Source organism: Heteronotia binoei, chromosome 21, assembly GCF_032191835.1.
Source record: "Heteronotia binoei isolate CCM8104 ecotype False Entrance Well chromosome 21, APGP_CSIRO_Hbin_v1, whole genome shotgun sequence".
Taxonomy (NCBI): domain Eukaryota; kingdom Metazoa; phylum Chordata; class Lepidosauria; order Squamata; family Gekkonidae; genus Heteronotia; species Heteronotia binoei.
In genome coordinates, this window is record NC_083243.1 from 162,085,644 (window position 1) to 162,105,347 (window position 19,704).

Consider the following 19,704-nt stretch of genomic DNA (forward strand, 5'->3'; position numbering starts at 1 on the left):
CTGACAATGTTTCCATGGATATTGTTGTAGAATTTAAACAACTACAGATGAAGAACAAACTTTTTAAAATCATCACGGAAAAACAGGTACTGTGCCTTGAAGACACAATAGTTTTTTTATTTCCTGATATTCCAGCTGAAGTTTTGGAAACAAAAAGAAAGAATATAATTATGATTAGAATAATAATCAGGAAAAGTGGTATGGGGATCGGGTGAAATCGGGTAAAGAAAGGAAATAAGATAAAGAGGAAGGAGTTTATTTATTTGTTGTTAGTATTCAGTTCGATTTGTAGAAGACAATAAGCAAAAAACGAAATGAGATGTATAAGTATGTTGATATATGCACATTTAATAAAATAGTAATTAAAATATATAAAATTACATATACACAAATGAATTTTAAATCATTGTCTGAATGTCAGACTGCATAAAATATGTAAACCATATATAGTTACTCATATACATTTGCTGGATTTACAATCAACACAAGTACCATACACATTTCGGCCCCTAGGTGCCTTCCTCAGTGGTCAATATATACAATGTACAGAGACTCACATCCAGGGATAAAATTATAGAGAGCCAGGTGTTGCTTCTTATACGATGTGTGGTGTGGTTACTAAATATTATATAAAATAAGTCATTTCTGGATAGTTCTGAAGTCTTCCTGCATACATCAAAAGATTCACCTTATGGTTCTCTGGTGCAGAGTATCAAATATCACTGGATGTGAGGTAACACCATCAAAAGTTGCATACTAATACTAAGTACAAAAGAATTAGTGTTATGCCACCATGGATCCCAACAGTCTTTGTGAGTTAATATGAAACATTAAAGTTTCCATAACTATAACAATAGTACAATCCTAACTGTTATAAGACGAGGAAAAACTCAGTAGAAGTGCAGTCTATATTAACCGGAAGATTTAAGATTTCGAGAATAGAAAAAACAAAAGCAGAGCAAGTTAGACCACAGGTAATACTGGATATCAAGTTAAACGAAAAAGATCAGTCCAAGTCTATAGAGAGTGATGTTGCAGCATCTGGGAAGGCTGAGAAGTTCTTCTTCTTCTGCAAGAGTAAGCTTAATGTTGAGATTTTCCCATAGAAAGTTTCCCTGTAGCAAGATCTGATGCCTTGTAAAGAGTACTGTTTTGAAAACTAAGATATCCAATGCGGGTCTGAACTTGACATTTGAACTGTGTAGTTTTGTAGCAAAGATCTTTAAACGTCATCTTTTATCCAAGGCTTCTGCTGGCAAATCTAACAGAACTAACACCTTCTGTCCATTATAAACAAATTATCCCTTTAAATGAGCTTCTCTAAGTATTTTGTCTCTGGTTCTAGGATAAACAATTTGTGCCAGGATGTGGTCTCCCTTTCCGAGCAGAGACTAGAGGGCCCAACCTGACAGCTTCTGCAACAGCAGGGGCCAATCCATCTTCAAACTGTAGGACCTTAGCAAGCCATGTAGAAATAAAGATTGCGAAGTCCATATGCTCCTCAACTGATTCTTCTTCTAAATTTGAGGTTAAGGGAACACCATCTATTTTCTAACATAAGAATGCAATTTCAGCTGTTTGTTGCGCAATTTTGGAAGTAACTTCTAATTCCTTCGTAACTTCAGTGATTTTGGAATTAACAGGCACCAAGTACTTATCAATAGAGTCCTGAAAATATTTATGAATGTCCTGATGCAGGAGAACAAAGTCTTTACAACTAATAGGGGCATCATCCTCATCTACTGGCGTTTTGTTTGTGTTTTTTGCTCTGGGTGCCATTTTGGGAGCTGAGTGATCAGACTGTCTGGTATGCTGAGGAGAGGAACCCGATAGGGAAAAAAAAGTCTTACCGACTAAAATGTCTTCTGAGCAGATTTGGACTTAGCCTTAGAAGATTTTCCCATCTATTTATTGTATTTTTCATCTGCGTTGTTACCAAAGAACAAGTTTTCAAGGGAGAGAGATAGGACCTATTTCAAAAGGCATCCGCCATTATGCTGCGAAGCTCCACCCCCCCTTCCCAAGTTTGTGGTTACTGAGAGGATACTACCCAGACCCAATCAGTCTCATAACAGAGATGTTAATGTTACAAAGGGAAAGTACTGGATTTTTACTTTAAATTCATTTTCTCTATATGGTCTTAATGACCATTGGGATTTATCTCCCTTTATAAGGGGCTTTTTTTGTAGCAAGAACTCCTTTGTAGCAAAGATCTGCGCCAGTTTGGTGTAGTGGTTAAGTGTGCAGACTCTTATCTGGGAGAACTGGCTTTGATTCCCCACTCCTCCACTTGCAGCTGCTGGAATGGCCTTGGGTCAGCCATAGGAGTTGTCCTTGAAAGGGCAGCTGCTGTAAGAGCTCTCTCAGCCCCACCTACCTCACATGGTGTCTGCTGGGGGGGGGGGGGGTAAAGGAGATTGTGACCGCTCTGAGATTCAGAGTATAAGGCAAGATATAAATCCAGTATCATCATCTTCTTTGCATATTAGGCCATACCCTCCTAACGTAGCCAATCCTCCTCAAGCTTACAGTAGGCCCTGTAAGCTCTTGGAGGACTGGCTACATCAGGGTGTGTGGCCTAATATGCAAAGGAATTCCTGCTACAAAAGAGCCCTGCCTTTATATAAACTATAGGATATGTCTGATGTGCTAAGGTTTATTTTCCTGTATACCAATATTGTTTTTAATTGGTCCACGGTCCCTTTAAGAAATTTTATTCTCTTGTATCCTTGATTTGTAATGACCTATGGCTAAATACAAATAAACATTTAAGAAGGAATATTGTGTATAGATTGGACTGCTGTTACATTCTTCATCTCAGCTTCATTACCTTCTTTATTGTACAAGTTTGAACTCATGGCTGTATTGCAGGTTTTTCTAATTTTATTGTTTATTATTGTTTTTTATGTTCTCTTTAATTTGACTGATGATGTAATTTACAACATGGGTTGTACATAGGACAGTTTTACTTGATTAGAAGCTGCTGAGCACTAACTGGAAGCTACGGAGCACAAAGTCACAGTGACTGGATGTTACTGATCTCAAAGTCACAGTTTTGAAGAAGACAACCTCCAAACTGAATTTTTAGCCAGCTTTCCATTACTATTTATCATTCACGTCGTTATAAGTTTTTTGCTGAACTTTATCTGCATTGCTGCTGTTCAGTATTTGTGACATTGCTCTTTGCTGGATCTTTTGTGCATTACACCTGTGTTTCTGTACAATGTTTTATTTCTAAACACCACAATATACGGTTTTGTTTAATGTGGTGGCATGGTATATTTTTGGTCATTAGTACAATTCTGTGTTTATATTATTTTATATTCATAACCTCCGATGCCCTGTGTATCTCTTTTCTTCTCTTTTCAGAGGTTTTGTCCCATCTTTTTTCTTAATCTCTGATCTCATCAAATTTATTTTGTCATTTATACCCTGCCTTCATCCCAAAGGAATACCTAAAACCACTTACATTGTTCTCTTCTCCATTTTGCCTTCTATCAGGAGGTTTGGGCTATGCCTTAAAGGGGAGGGGAAGGGAGAACAGATAATTTAGAATTGATTTTTTTCCTTAAGGGAATTTGGGTTATGGTCTGGTAAATTTTAAATGGATGCTGATCTGCAAAACACTGAGTCATGTCTTACAAAATAGAAATATATATATATATTTTTTTTTTACAAAGGGAAAGGGGTAAAACATAAAGGACATAAAACAAATACAAAATTTTACAGTGCATAAAGATGAAGAACACATAGAAACACAAGGACTATTGGCAGTCAGCCAAACTAACTGTTGCACTTTGATTGTATAGTTATCTCTAGGCTGCTTACCCTGAGTTTCAGCTCATTTGACACTTCCTGGTCAGGCATTCCTCGACATAGTTGAACCTAGCTTCATCTCCTTGTTGTGATGATGAAGAAGCTTTTCTGTGTAGCTTCTGATCTGATTATATCCTGGTTGTGCCATTAATTAGTTTAATTTGGCAGCCAATCCAGACCAATATCTAATCAAGGCTGTCAGATCATTTATTTCTAGAATACTAGCTGTCAAAGCTTAGATCTAGATGATCTACTATCGTTGGTGTAATACAGGTGAGACCAATTAACCTTATACATAATTAGATAATTCGCTTCTGCCATAGCACACTTTAAAAGGTACAATTCCTTACAGTCCTTAGGACATGAGGATGGTTGACCCAAACACTTAAACATTGTGCACATAGGATTGATTTCTGTAAGGTAAGTTAGGCTAAGAGAGTGACTAGCCCAAGGTCACTCAGCAAGCTTTCATGGCAAAGTGGGCCTCCCAGACCCTACTCTGATGGACTACACCAGATGACTAGCAGGCAGCAGCAACTTACACAATAGATTAATTTGTTTGCTGAGGAAGATAAAATACCATTAACTAAACATGTTTTATACTCAAAGGATCTTTGAATTTTCAGCATCCAGACTGAATCAATCATATGATAATTTCCTACAGTTTAATTTGCCTCTTACTTAATATAAAATTAATTTAGGATACTGTCAAGGCATTAAACAAAGCCTGTTTATGAAATATTGTTTTTAAAAGGTGGCACCACCATGCTTTTGCTGGTTAGACTACACCTACCCCCTGGAAATAGTGCAGTTAACTTTCCCTATCACAAAATCCATGCTCATTGGTAAATCTGCCTCCATATCAAATTGTATTTCAAGCGACACAGACATACCAACAAAATTAATGCATTTGTTAGCAGTCTCAGAAGAGCAAAACATACCATATAAACTGAATCCAGAATCCAGACAGACAAAGGGGTTTCTGTATGAGACGAGGCCTCTACTTTTAGTGCCTTGATTAAAATTACTATGTTTAAATGGGATACTAGAAAGACGGTTGAAGGTTGTGAAGCCACCAGATCAGACTTCATCTGAGCTAGCACTACTGAAAGAAGGTAGGAAAGGCAATGTTTTTTCAGGGTTTTATGCAAATAGAAATTCTTGTGTTTTCAAGGAGGACTATCTTTAAGGTTTCACACAGCAGAGAAAATAAACCTTGCAGTTACATACTGTTGCCAGAGGGTGGAGGGTGGGAGAACAACCAGAAAACCAAAGGTTATTCTAAGCCAGGTTTTATTAAGCACCCTATGACTACATCTACTGAACTGTTCCTCTTCCTCCGTTTCTTCCACATTAACCAGCACTGCACATTCTTACAGTGATGGTTAATGGGATATACACCATAGCAAAGAAACGGTTCCAGCAGCTAACATGAATCATGCAGAAGTAATGTGGGTGGGAAAAATCCCATGCCCAGCTTCTAAGGACACAGCCTTTTATGGTATTTTTAGAGTAGATGCTGATCAAGTAATACTCTGCTGCTGGGTGTATGAGCATTTAAGAAAGCAGAACTGTCTTTTGCAGATGTAAAGTGTTACTGACCAATAAGTTGTGAGAAAATAACACAATATGTTTCAGTTTCTTTGATATATGAATGAAATGAATTGTAAAAACTAAGACGTTCAATAAAAGTCAAGTTGCTATAGTGTCAGTACAAAATAAGATCCTTACATCCCAGTCTTTAATATACTGTACAGCAGATGCAAAAGCCATTGAAGGCTATAAGACTTACACCTTAGATCTAAGTGTATTATTTGGAAACTACTCAATTAGAAAAATGTGGCTTTAAATTAATGAAGTTAAAACCACCATTGTATTGAATGTGCTCAGTGTCTTCCTTTCTCTTGAGAGTCAAAAGGGACAGCAGCTTTCTGTTGGCCAGTCAGTTTAACATACAAAATATGTAAGTCTATTAACAGTGACAGGTAATTCATCCCTCAGAAGTTAATACGTGGGTGGTGGTATTTATAAAAATCTCTATATCTTAGTGATAGGACAGAGGGATAATAATAGATCTCTCATATTCTCCCAATACCACAAACGTCAGCTACTCTATTATAAAATGCATTTAAAACTCAATGGAAAAATAGCAGTATAGGTGTCAACTCAGATCAAGCACACATTAGTTTCTCTGCTTTATATCACCTCCTGGTGAAGCTGCTTTGCTAGGGGAGGGGTCTGTCAGAAAAAGGAGAGTATGTATGCTTACCATCCTGAGAACAAACTAAGCTGATACTGAACCAAAATGATGTAAGCGTTGGAGCACCTTCCCTCTGAGGAAAGGGTAAAGCAATCAAAGCTTCAGCACTGGGTTTTTTGGCCACTGTGTGACACAGAGTGTTGGACTGGATGGGCCATTGGCCTGATCCAACATGGCTTCTTTTATGTTCTTATGTTCACTGGCAACCTGTAACAATATATTGCAGACAGCTTTTTAGCCTGTTTCTTCCATTTATCTCCATATGCAGAATGGGGTATGAATTATGGAGTTGATGAGAAACAAGTAAAAAACAAACCTGCATTTTCCTCTATGATTCTATGAAACCTTTCCCACCTGCTTTTAGTCTCCACTCACCCTCCACTCAACACTCATCTTCAGTATTTTATTTTTCCTTTCAACCTCTATTGCTTTGATTATTTTCTTTCCCCCTATCAAGGCATGTTGCTTTTCACGGTAACAGCTGCATTGGCGCCTTCGCATCTGGAGAAAGGTTGTGTTGATCCCCAAAAGCAATGTCTTTGTATAAGTAATTAGCTGGAGGGGGGGGCGAAGGGAGGCACTGACAATCTGCATAGACACAGCAGCGGGTATTGAATGCAGATAGCTCATTTGAGACATTAGTTCATTGTTGGCATTTCAGAGGAAGAATTTGTTTCACTTGTCACCAAATGTGCCTGACACTGACTAATCTAATTTAGATGCCTCTGTAGTCAAAGCCGAGTAGCCCAATCAGCCTTTAGTTTGTAGCATTAAAGAGATCCTTCCAATCAACAAGCATGGTGCAGTTCTATTCACTACCGATTAAATAGTTCATACAGACAAAGACAAAAACAAACAAAATAAGCATGAATTAACTAGTACTAGCTGTTAATACTTGATTAATTCATGTTAACTGTATACAACTAATACAAGAGTTTTTAAAGGCACCAAGCATGAGCCAAAATATCTTAGATTTGTGATTTTTTTTAAAAAAAGCCACCCATCTCTCAACTTTTACAGATATTCTTTCTTTATGATACCACCCCATACATTATTCCTAGGACTAGTAACATTACATTTTGCAGTTCAGCACCACTTCTTGTGTTTCATGAAACATTAGCTCAGTGTGAACTGAGTTCAGCCCCCAGTATATACAAAAGTGCACAGTATATACAACAGTGCAAAGATCTAGATCAGGGGTGTCGAACTCATTTGTTATGAGGGCTGGATCTGACATAAATGAGATCTTGTTGGGCCAAGCCATGTTGGGCTGGGCCATGTGTGTACCTATTTAAGATTAGGTAGCAGAGATATAAATATTTATAAAGAACACAAACACAAATATATATATTTTTAAAACTTAAAACATGCTTAAAATGTTAGTACTCATTGGTCTTAAAGATGCTTTCTTTGTATTTCCCCATGGGATCCAGGGAACTGGGCAAAGGAAGCTCTGGCTCTTTCCTTCCTTCCCCAGGGAGAAGGAAGCAGATGACAGCCAATTGCTCGGGGGCCTGATAGGAGACCTCTGGGTGCCTGATTTGGCCCCCAAACTGCATGTTTGACATCCCTGATCTAGATACTTAACATACAGTATTATTCATAGACTCTCCTTGCAGTTTAAGGCATTTGGGAACCCTAAATAACCAGAAAAGAGCATCTTATCTCAGCACTGTGCATCCTATATCATTATGCATTTTCTCTGATACTCCTAATTCCCAAATAATCTCAGTTTGCTTTTTTGGTAGATGTAGCTCACACAGATGATGTTATCCACAATGACAGAGATTCTTCTGAAATGGTAATAGCTAACATCACACAGTAGATTTTATCAGCAAGAACAAAGCAGTTTATCTAAATCTGAGTCACTTTAGCATACACTCCAATGGATGAACATTCAGAACCAGTAACAGCTGAATGCAATAAAAGAAAAGTTCAGTTCAATTATTTGGGTTTAGCATAAATATTGATTGTCTATATCACTGGTAGGAGAGACAAGGAAAACTGAATAGTATCAGAGCTGGAAACTTTGCATTAAATAAATAAGTAAAATGGTCTCAATAACCAAAATCACACAAGCCACACACACACACCCCAAAAAAGTGGCAAGTTCTGAACATTTTATGCCTATCCACTATCACTACTTTTTGCTACAGCAAATCGCCACAATTGGACAAAATTGGACAAGGTAAATTCATATGGAAAACAAGCACTGGGACACTTTGTTGTTGTTCAGTTGCACAGTCGAGTTCAACTCTTTGCAACCCCATGGACCAAGTCACTCCAGGCTCTAGAGGCATGCAAAACTGGGACTCTAGAGGCATGCAAACTCTACTAATTTTATACTACTTCATAACTGTCCAACAAAAATTAAAGGAGTTGATGTGTAAGAGTGTGTGAAGGGGTTATATAGAGAATACACAAATCCGTAGATCACTATGTCTTGGCTTAGCATTTATAACATTTATTGTTAGTTGAGGGTTTCTCTAGGTTTCCTGTGGGAACTCTTAAGTTCCAGTGGCTAGATTTTTCCACTATGTCATTACTCTGACTAATAGACAAAAAACAAAAACAAAACCCAAACCCACAGTCTACACCGGGCAGATTACAGTGCTTAGCCACTAAAGACTAGAGACCAAGAAGGCCAGTTGTGAAGATGACTGTTGTCAAAGTCAGTGAGTGAGATCCCATGATTCATCAGGAGAAGCTGCTGATGCACCCAGAGTCTTCTGTCTCCCCAGCAGTCCTTTCCAACCAAAGGAAAGTTGATTCTACAAGTTGTGAAACACACATGGGTTAACAGCCATGTGGATCATGGCTGCATCAGGAAGAGGAAAAGGAGATGAAAATATCATCCTACATTAGCATTGCTGCTGGAGGGTAATGTGCAATCCCCTGTCTTTGTACCCAAAGATCATGGGATCCAAGCCAATATTTTTATGAAGTGACTATCAACATTTGACTTTTTTTTTTACAAATGAAGAAAAGCACCAAACAGACAGAATTCGGTACAAAATAACTTCCCTTTTTTCCCTTAATGTATTTATTTTTCATGGAAAAGTATACAAACATAAAAACATATAAAGAATGCATTAAGCCACAGGAGTCTGCTTATTTGTTGATAAGACTCACAAGAAGGTTTTACATTTTACAATATCTTACATGTATGTGACCCATGCAAGTTTCATGCAAGAATTTTAGCTATCCTCGTTTCTCTATAACCCAGTGGATGGAATCCTCTCTCCCATGGACATGTTTTCAAAGCATAGTTAACTGCCATGGTTATCAGACGCACCAGCATAAATTCACCAAACTGCCAGAATGCAGCATAAACTCTTACCATAGGAAGGAAAAGGCAACTCGATATTAAGCATTTGGGGCTAAAATAGCATTTGTGCAACACATTCCTGTATGCAACAGAAGGTATTAATTAATGCCTTCACTTATTTGACTGGAAATTTTTGTATCACATTATCTTAAAACAACTGACTTTATATGCCCCTCTAAGATGCCATTTATCCTGTGTAAGCCCGTGAGAGAATCTGCAGGACCCTGATGCTAAAACAATGGGGTCTACCCCCCACCCCCCATTCACAATCATCACTTCCCACAACAGCCAGGAAGAAGGCTCAGTTCATCTTCTTTCCCTGTACGTTCTTGCCCAGTTTTCCAAAAGTACTTTATCTCTGAGTTTACCATCACCCTGGGTAAAGTCTTAATTACACAAAAGAAAGTGCCAGACCTAAACATGCAGTTGGCTTTGGTATGACTTTATGCCTATCTGTGCATTTTAACCCTGTCCTTCCTCCAAGCAGCTGTGGATTAGAGTGCCTGACTGGCCCACAGTCATCCAGTGAGCTTCATGGAAGAATGGGAATTCAAACATAGGTCTCCCAGGTCATAGTACAACATCCATTATGTCATATTGTGTGCAAAGAATGCCCGCTTTGGAATTATAACATAAAAATGCAAAGATTTAAAGGGAGAAATGCCTTCTCTAAGCCAACCAATAGGCAGTGGGGACTTCAAGAGCCACATAATATGTGTGAAAGGGCCACATGTGGCTCTTGAGCCACAGTTTGGCCAGCCCTGTTCTAAAGCCTACATACATCCTAATAGCAATACAATCACAAATTAACTATCCTTTATTTCCCATCAACTAACTTATTATGACCATAAAACCTCAGAGTGCATGCTCTGTGTATATCTCCAAACACCTAGCTGCTCTTGAAAAAAAGATCAATTTCTACAAGGAACTTGAATCCACTGATGCACAAACAGGAACATAAACTAATGTAGCACAGTTCAGTTTGAACAGTTTGCACAACTGTTTTAGAGAGTTGGCTCTGAATCAACTTCATTCTGTGGTTACAAGATCTTCTCTAGGCTCTGACAGGAGGGGGGAATCTGTACAATTAGACTACAGAGCTGGTCTCACCATGAATGCAGCTGTTTTTATGGATGGCCTGAACATGGCAGGAAAAAACTGACCTAGCCAAATAATTTCATTTACCTGTGTCACAAGAGCATCATTTCCTTTCAAACTACATTAATACACTCACATGCTAAGGAGCAGCTAACAGGGTTCAATAAGTAAAACCTCGAGAACATCATCATCACAAAAAATGAACCACTGATCAATCTTTGAAACGCCTGCATTTTATTGTGATACAACTGTGTTAAAAATGGATTTTTCCTGTTGTGTCTAAAATGTAAATCTGTTTCATTTTAGCATAAGATCTCATTTAGCCACTTTTAAAATCATGTGCTGAATGCCAGATTTCTCAATTTGTATTACCCTTTTCTGTCTTGAATCTTGTGGTTCATATTTGCTGAGACGTTTCGCCTCACTTAAATATTTAATTGTCTGTAATCTTGATCCTCCTGTGGTCAGATACATAAACTATGAGATAAAGAATTATGAATTAAAAAAATGTACTTTTTGATTTAAAGTAGATGGGCTTGGACAGATAGATATGCAAACTGAGTAACGCAAAGTGTAAAAAAACCCTCAACCTTCACTTCAACTTGCATGGGAAGCGAATCTATGCAAGATATCCATAATGTCATAAAGCCAGGCCAAGCCCATCCACACCCAAATCTAGCCCGGAGAGTTCTCAGTAGGTGAAACTGAAGTTGGAAGCTGCAGAATGAAGTTCAGTAGGAAAAGATATCATTCCATTGATCAGACAGTGTCAGAAAGCCAGGCTCCTAGCATTTACACCAGACTTGACAATCCACTGGACTCCAATTGTCAGCCAGTTGCTGGGCCCAAAAAGAAGAGATTGAATTTATAACCTGGGCCTTCATTCAGAGTCTCAAAGCAGCTTATAATCCCCTTTTCCCTTCCCTTCCCCTCCCACAACAGACACCCTGTGAGGTATGTGGGGCTTAGCAAGCTCTTTTGAGAACAGATCTTGAGGCAACAGCTCTGAGCAAACTGTGACTGACCCAAGGTCACACCAGCAGCTGCATGTGGAGGAGAGGGGAATCAAACTCTGCTCTCCCAGATCAGAACCTGTGCTCTTAACCACTACACCAAACTGGCTCTCAACACTACATGTCTAAGGGCTGAGCACAGCCACTCTCAGCAGGCAGTCCACAAGTAGGAGACCACCTCCAGCCGCAAGACTCTCAGTAGTTAAATGACACAGATGACAGAAAACAGCCTAAAATATAGGTCGCTGATAGGTGAGCCTCACATAAGGAACAACGCCCATGACAACAAGTAGACAAAGTTGCTTTAAAATCATAGTTGACCACCTATTTACACAGGTTCTGATTTACATAAGAGCATGCTCACGTATCTCTGCAAATTGATCCCATGGGAAATCGAGGAATACATGCAGAGGAAACAGACAACATCTGATACCCACCCGGAAATGGGTAAGGAAGTCGCTTCAGGAGAAAGTCAACCATAGGGCTCAAACTTTGAAGTTCACTGTACTAATAAATGTAATACTTTTAAAAAATTTTTTAAAACTAACAGCATTCCACAACAAGTTTCTTCTACCTATGTTATGTGTTCTGAAGGAATGAAACAGACATTGTATACAGTACCAGCAAAAAGGCAAATTGAGGAGATATATCTCTCACTGAGGTCACCAACTAACACAAATAAATGCCTTGATATCTAGAAATTCACACATACGACATCTTGCAACAAAACATCTGGCCTTCTCAAAAAGCCCTGAAGGGAATAAAGCATGGAGCATATCATTCCTCTGCCTAGGCTATGAGTTTGGGGGATAAAATAGGAATACTACATAACTCACAAAGGATAGTCTGAAGGAAATTCCATCCCTTGGCATTCACTCACCACCACCCCACACCCTTGCAGTCTTCCCACCCACCCCACCCATCTCAGTCTTCCCACTCATTGCGGTCTTTCCACCCACCCTGAGCGTTTGGTTGATGTCAGCATCTTAGGCTTGACTTGATGTGTAAATGGTGATTGCATCACCAGTAATATAGTCCCTTCAATACACATGCACCTGACAAAACCCTCAGGGAAACAGCTTACTTACCAGTGTGCCGTTGAGCTATCTTCTTTTCTATAATCCCTGGGACTTTTGGACTCTTGAGACTCCACACGGAGCCAACAGAATCAAGCTTCTTTCGGATCCACATGAGCAACAGGAGACAGAGTGGCCGCTCCTTACAGAGTATATAAGTGTTTGTGTCGATCACCAATTGTATATTTGCTCTACAGCTTTTTGGTTGTTTGTAAGTGTTTTGTAAGTGTTGTGTGAGTGTTTTGTAAGATATACCATAAGTATTGCACTGTTTTTCTAGTAAATTTTTGCAGTTACAGGTCGTGTGATTTTGCTTATGGTTTCACACATCACACTGACTATCATGGGGGGCTGCTGCTCCCTCAAAGGCCAAAACAGGCCTGGAAACAGCCTCCTCCCCCCCCCTTCTACTGACAGAACCAAGCTTGGAATACTATGGTTGCCTAGCAACAGTCACTGAGGGGAAATGGGGGACCTGGAGAGATGGGCCAATAAGACACGAAGGCAGCTTCCCCAGACTGGCTACCCAGATGGCAATAGAAGCCTCTTCATGCAGCCCAGAGTGGAGGAAGAGAAAGCATTGGCTGTAGGGCCTTGCCAAGGCTCAGCAGCATCTAATGCTGGTGTGGATAGGAGGCCAGCTATTGGCGACTATTAACTGAGAGGGAGGGATGGAGGGAAGGAAGGGAGGAGGATGAAGCAGCAGCAACCAGGTCCCATGCTGTCTATCTTCTGGGAGAAAAGAACAGTTTGAAGGCTGGTGGCTCACCTCAGTAGGCAACCAGCAATGGAGAGCCAAGCAGGAGAACAGCAGCAGTAGAAGGCTCTTCCTGAGCAGAGACAGGCCGTTCAGTAGGCAGCCCTACTCAAAGGAGTGAAGGAACAGTGGTAGAAGTGTCTTCCTTGAGAGAGACATCAGACACGGAAGACATGGCTGGGCCAATAGTGGACAGGGGAGAGGAGCAGACCCAGCCAATGGAACATGAGTATACATGAGTGGTGGTTGATGGTCTAATGGCCAATCCTCCAAGAGCTTACAGGGCTCTTATTCTACTGTAAGCTCTTGGAGGATTGGCTACATCAAAGGTATGTGGCCTAATATGCAAAGGAAATCCTGCTAGATTCCACCCCTGAATGTGTGTGTGTATATACACACAGAGAGGGCTGGCTCACCCACTAGGCAAACTAGGCATTTGCCTAGGGTGCCGGAAGGGGGTGCCAAATTGCCCCCCTCCCAGTGCCCAAGACAAATGCCTAATTTTGGCTCCTCCCACCACAACCACTACCGCACACCCCCTTCTTTTCCTTCCGCAGCACCATGCCGTGTGCTGTACTCTGCCTCCCCCCCACCCCCCGCTCAATCAATCACAACGAGCCATGACGAGGCTCAGCCCTACCCGCTTCTACAGGGCCTGGGCTTCTCATCGTTCTTTGAAGAGAACAAAGGAGGAGGCTTTGCCCCCCCCCCACTTCCAGTTCCAGAAAGGAGGGGAAGAAGCCTCCTCCAGCACTCTCTTCAAAGAATGATCAGATGCCAGTCGAGTCAAAGTGGGTAGGGCCGAACCTCAGCACGGCACTCCTCTGATCGATTGGGGGGGGACAAATCATATATACACACACACACACACATATATTTATACACACACACATATAGGGGTTGTTTTGTTGAAAAATAGGTGGTGGAGCTTCTTAGCATAGTTTCTTAGCATATGCCACCACCACCGCCATCCAAAAGCAACCCGATGCAAGAAAGGAGAACCCCGGGCGAGCGAGGCCTGCTTGGGCTGGCTAGAAATCCAGCCAGCCCAAGCAGGCCTTGCTCTCCTGAGGCTCTTCTGGGCCACCTCCACAAGTCAAAAGGCCAGCAAACCACCTGTCGCCCAAAATCACATAAGAAGTGGAGAAAGAGTGGACCAGGTAGCTGGGAAGGAAAAGGGGGAACCCTCAGAAAGGTTTAGGAGCTGCGCTCCTGTGAGCTCCTGCTGAATCAAAGGCCTGTGTGTACGTGTGTGTGCAATCGTGTGAATGATTCTTACCACTTAACATGGCACAGGTAGATACAAAACTCTCTTGGCTTAATTTCTAATAGGCTGATCTCTGCCTCTTAACCAAGGAGCAAAGAATTAGATAAAAATAGGTTTGCATTGACTTGGCCACTGACTTGGACTCCACTGTCTGGTACAGACAAATATGATATCTAACCTAGAAAAGTGTTTGTATAAAGGCATGAAAGGAGAAGTCCTGATCAGAACCCCAGCAACATAACAGGGTTTATTCTACACTACAGCAAAAGGCCCAATATGTAAAGCATCTTCTACTCCAGGGCAAACAAGTCTACCATATGAAGCTGTTAAAACCAGGACATCCTGCCAGTGGGATCTGTTTATTCATAGTCTCTGAGCTGTGTGAAAATGAGAACTGACAGTAAAGCCAATACAAGCAGTCTGTCCTCTATGTCACACATTAAACTCCATGTGCTGGAACTGTATCATGTTGGCAGATCAAATGAACTTCTCTTTACACTAAGCAGTAAGCAGTAAACACTAGCACTTCCTTCATTTGCCTTTCCATATCCAGTAAGGAGAGAAAGAAGTACAAAACTGCAATACTCCCCCTTCCAACCCCCCCCCCTCTGTTATTATGTATTATTAAATGTTATCCAGGAACAGGGTCCACTGAAAAGGTCATTGTTGAATAAGAGAACAAAATTTAAATGCCCCAAATATTTAACCCAAAAAATCAGCTCATTTTTGCAAATGCTGCTGCTCTTAACAAAAGCAGTTATACTAATCTGTTCCTCTGATCACACTAAACCAAAAACTGTTCAACTCATGGCCTCAGTCACATTGAGGGCAATACAAGGTGTGGCAAGGTCAAGTATAATCAGTTCTTTTTTTTTTTTATAACAAAGTAGCTAGTTTATTGATATCATAGTTCTCGACTACAAGGAGATTGAAAGAGTATAATCAGTTCTTACAGCTGCAGGAATAGATTCACCAACTTGTTCAGACCTCCTACACAGGAGGTCATAACCTGGCCACTCTGCATTATTATTGGTATGAAGTTTTCTCACTAATCTGTTTAATTTACCCACAAGTTCCTTCTTTGGCTTCAGATGAATAATAATGCAGACTGAATCCTTCTGACAATACCAGTTCCCAATTGAGCTTTAGCACTTGAATCAGTCAAAATATATCTCATCTTAAATGCGACACATTCAATTCAGATGTTCTATATCTAGTAGAGACAGCCAAACCAAGCCAGCCTAATTGGTGCCTACAATCAGAGAGCAATGTTGTCTCTGTGATGCTCAGACTGGATACAGTCTGGTACTCAGCTTATTTAGAAATTCAAACTGACCTCGATAAGTTACTACTCAGTTGGTATGTCCTTGGGAAGTGTCTTCCAAAACAGAAGAAACCCTAGCACCTGATGAATAGCTTTAATCAGAATAGTTAAGGAACATCTCTGACAACCCAACAGCCATTTCCTGCCCCATACACCTACAGTAACAGATACACCTCTCCCAAAGACGCACTTCAAACTAACTTCTCTGGTAGCTAGTTCTGAGATCTGATTAAACACAACACTGGCAAGACCAAAAGAACTTATGACTTAACACACACTAGAACATATTTAAACTAGGGTGTCAGGCATCATACATGAAATATCACCATGTCAGAGATCTATAGCTCAGGTGAGCATTGCATTGGCATGCTAATGTTGCATGTGCAGAGACTTTTCCAAGCACAGCAACCCATTTAAAGAGAGATAATGGGTGGGTACAAAGTAACATGGACATTTTTTTATAAATCTTTTCAGCACCATGTTCAAATTAAGCCTAAAGCAAGTGACACTATGACATATAACCCCAGGCCATTACTGGCAACATATGGGTCATGACCTAAAAGTGGGTCACAAATTCTCTGAAAGCGGGTCCCAGGCTTCTGCAGTTTTGTTGCTTAGTGCAAGCTCTGTTTTACTTGGTATGTTTTTTACCATTCCACGTACATTTGAACTTGTGAGTCACCATACCAAACACTTTGGCAACCACTGCTTTAGAAAAATAGAAAAGCTTTTCCAAGTCAGTAGTCAGCAGAAGTCACACAAGCAGGATAATGGTGTCTTTCATATATCTAATCCAGTTGAATGTACGGTATCTGTAAAATGAGTTACTAAACTGGTTTTTAGAGCTGATGCTGCAAATCTAACATCCATAGCTTACAGCCAAAGTAAAGAAGTTAGAAATATTTCTACCTTTTTATTTTTCTAAACTGCTTATTCTGTTTATTGGTTTGTCATATTTTCAAACACTACTGTCTTTTTTGGCTCTAGCCTGAACTAGCTCTGCAAACTTGAATACAACCCCACATACAAAGATCTTCGAACAACATTATAGTTTATCTGAAATTTATTAGATTTTTACTTTTTATTAATATCAACAGAACATCTTGAGTGGGTAAATCTACATATCTAGATTGGTGGGGGTAGAGTGACAAAAAGGAACTGATTACAGGACAGAGAAATAAGGGAGAGGAAATGGTGGCTAACAGTTTTTGAAAAAGATAAGTACATGTTAACATTAAAAAAACCCCTTAAGTTCAGATCAAATTTAAAGATATTTCACCGTTGTTTCTTGTACATTAAATGCAACTCTTTTTTGAACACAAGGGGCGTTTTTGCACTGACCTTAATCAGCAGCGACGCCCCTCTTCACCGCGCAGGATCGGTGCGGATTTCGCACTAATTGCCGCGGAGCACCCGGAAGAGCCGGAAAGTCCCGCGGCTTTTGCGGCGCAAATGGAAACTGGTTTTTGGCGGTTTCCATTTGCGCCGCAAAAGCCGCGGGACTTTCCGGCTCTTCCGGGTGCTCCGCGGCAATTAGTGCGAAATCCGCGCCGATCCTGCGCGGTGAAGAGGGGCGTCGCTGCTGATTAAGGTCAGTGCGAAAATGCCCAAGGTCTAAAAGTACTTCAGTCCTAATTTCAATGTGGCCTCCCTGCTGCAGGGCCGATGAAATAACTCTGTCAAGCCATTTATCTTATAGCTACTGGGGGATGTATGGGAGGAGTGGAGCCAACTGATACCACCAACTGCAGAATTAGACTTTGTTTTTAGATTGTTATATTGTTTTATTTATGAATCTGATTTTAACTTTGTATTATTGATTGTTGTTACCTGCTCAGAACCCATTCAGGAAAGGTGGGCTACAAATCAATGGATGGATGGATGGATGGATGGATGGATGGATGGATGGATGGATGGACGATAGATGGATGATAGATGGAAGATAGATGGAGGATAGATGGTGGATAGATGGTGGATGGATAGATAGATGGTGGATAGATAGATAGATAGATAGATAGATAGATAGATAGATAGATAGATAGATAGATAGATAGATTGATTGATTTCAATTTCTATCCACTTTAAAAGAGTTATGCACTTGGCTACTGCTGAAACTTATAGGATCCAGAGTCTTTGTACTTTCTAGGAAGGAAAGTACCTCAATAAATGGTGCAAGTTTCAGTCAATGTTTTTAATGCAGAATTAATTTTTTTAACAATATCAATGATAATCAGACATATATGTAACATGTATGTCAAAAGTGGCTCTTAGCTACCTTATGACTTGAGAACAGCAACTGCAAAGACTATTTTTGTATCAACTGTAGTCTAAAGAAGCTTAATATTTTCTGGTATCATTTGCTGGGTTGTTTGGGGTAGTTTTCTACTACAGATCACAGAAAATTTCAGTGAATTTCATCAAAGGCCTTCTCTACATCCAACAGTAAGACTGTATCTGGCTGCTGCTGCTGTGGTTTCTCCACCAATCAGCTAACAGGCGCGGGGGGGGGGGGTGTCTGCCTTTACAGAGCCTGGAAGGCACTTCGCGGCCCCTTCCCCAGCCTTAACATTGTGAAAACAGAGAGGAGGAGGAGAAGGCACCTCAGGAGGGGGAGGCGCTGCAGGGGGCAAGGCTGCGCGTAACCGCAAGGGGGCGGTGAGGCTTGGCGGGCTAGTTACTAACAGGCCATGGCCCGGTACCAGTCCACAGACTCGGGGTTGAAGACCCCTGCATTAGAGGACTGCTATGAAGAAAATAAACTAGGAGGTATCACCCAGCACTGATGGAACCAGGAATTATGCACAAAGTCCCGTGAAGTTCCCTCTCCCTTCCATGTAGATAATCTCATCTAGCCACCATGGGTAAAAAGAAAAGATGATTTCAAACACAGGCTTAATATGGTTCTTCTAATCCACATGCAGCTAATTCTCTACAGATAGTCTTACACAGTTACAAGTTTGCAAGACTGTTTGTGTGCTATCTCCTAGAACTATGTATGTAAACAGAAAATCAAAGCGATTACTTCAGGTGATAGGTACTAATTACCAAAACCTTGAAAAGAAGTCTGACTTGTACAGTACTAATGATCTATTCTTCTGTAAAATGTTGGGAATGTATTTCTGTTTCTATATGACTAATGGATGTCTAAAAGTATAGCACTTCCACCATGACATAAATACTCTATACTAGCATGTTAAGCATACATGAATCATCCCTAACCCAAGAAAGTAAGTATCACTAGAATCTCTCATAGCCGTAAAACAAAACATGAAGCCATGGAAGCCCTCTGCATATTCAAGATGTATGGAGCACCAGACTGAAAGAGAAGGCTTTATCAGGACTGCAGAGGTATACAACATACTTTAAAATGCCACAAGATCGAAACTGGTCAAGCAAAAGGCTACTGAAAAAAGGGACTGTTGCACAATAACAACCAAGCAAGGAGAAGGTCGTGGAGTTTCACCTCCTGGTGCTTGCATTTCCTCCTCCTGCAGCTCTTGTGGTCTGCTGCCCACAGTCTTTGCCTTGATACTAGGGAAGACATAACTCTGTCTGTTTTTCCTGTCATGTGTCTTATGTAACATGACTAAGTAGATATACTGCTGCTTGAGGATCAAAGATAGGTTCCAGGTCTAAAAAATTGCACAGCATTGACCTAATATGTGACTAGTAATATTTAAATGTTTTTACATAGACAGGCAGTGGACTCAGGAAAACCTGGAAGAACTGGCCTAGCACTCAGCACTTTATTCAGCACTTTATTTT

The 19,704-nt window shown here is 40.5% G+C and overlaps 1 protein-coding gene across 1 annotated transcript in view; it reads right to left on the bottom strand.

The window, feature by feature from the left end:
- LOC132589394 (uncharacterized) overlaps positions 1 to 19,704 on the bottom strand; it is a 160,238-nt gene that overhangs the window by 83,568 nt on the left and 56,966 nt on the right. The window lies entirely within an intron of this gene.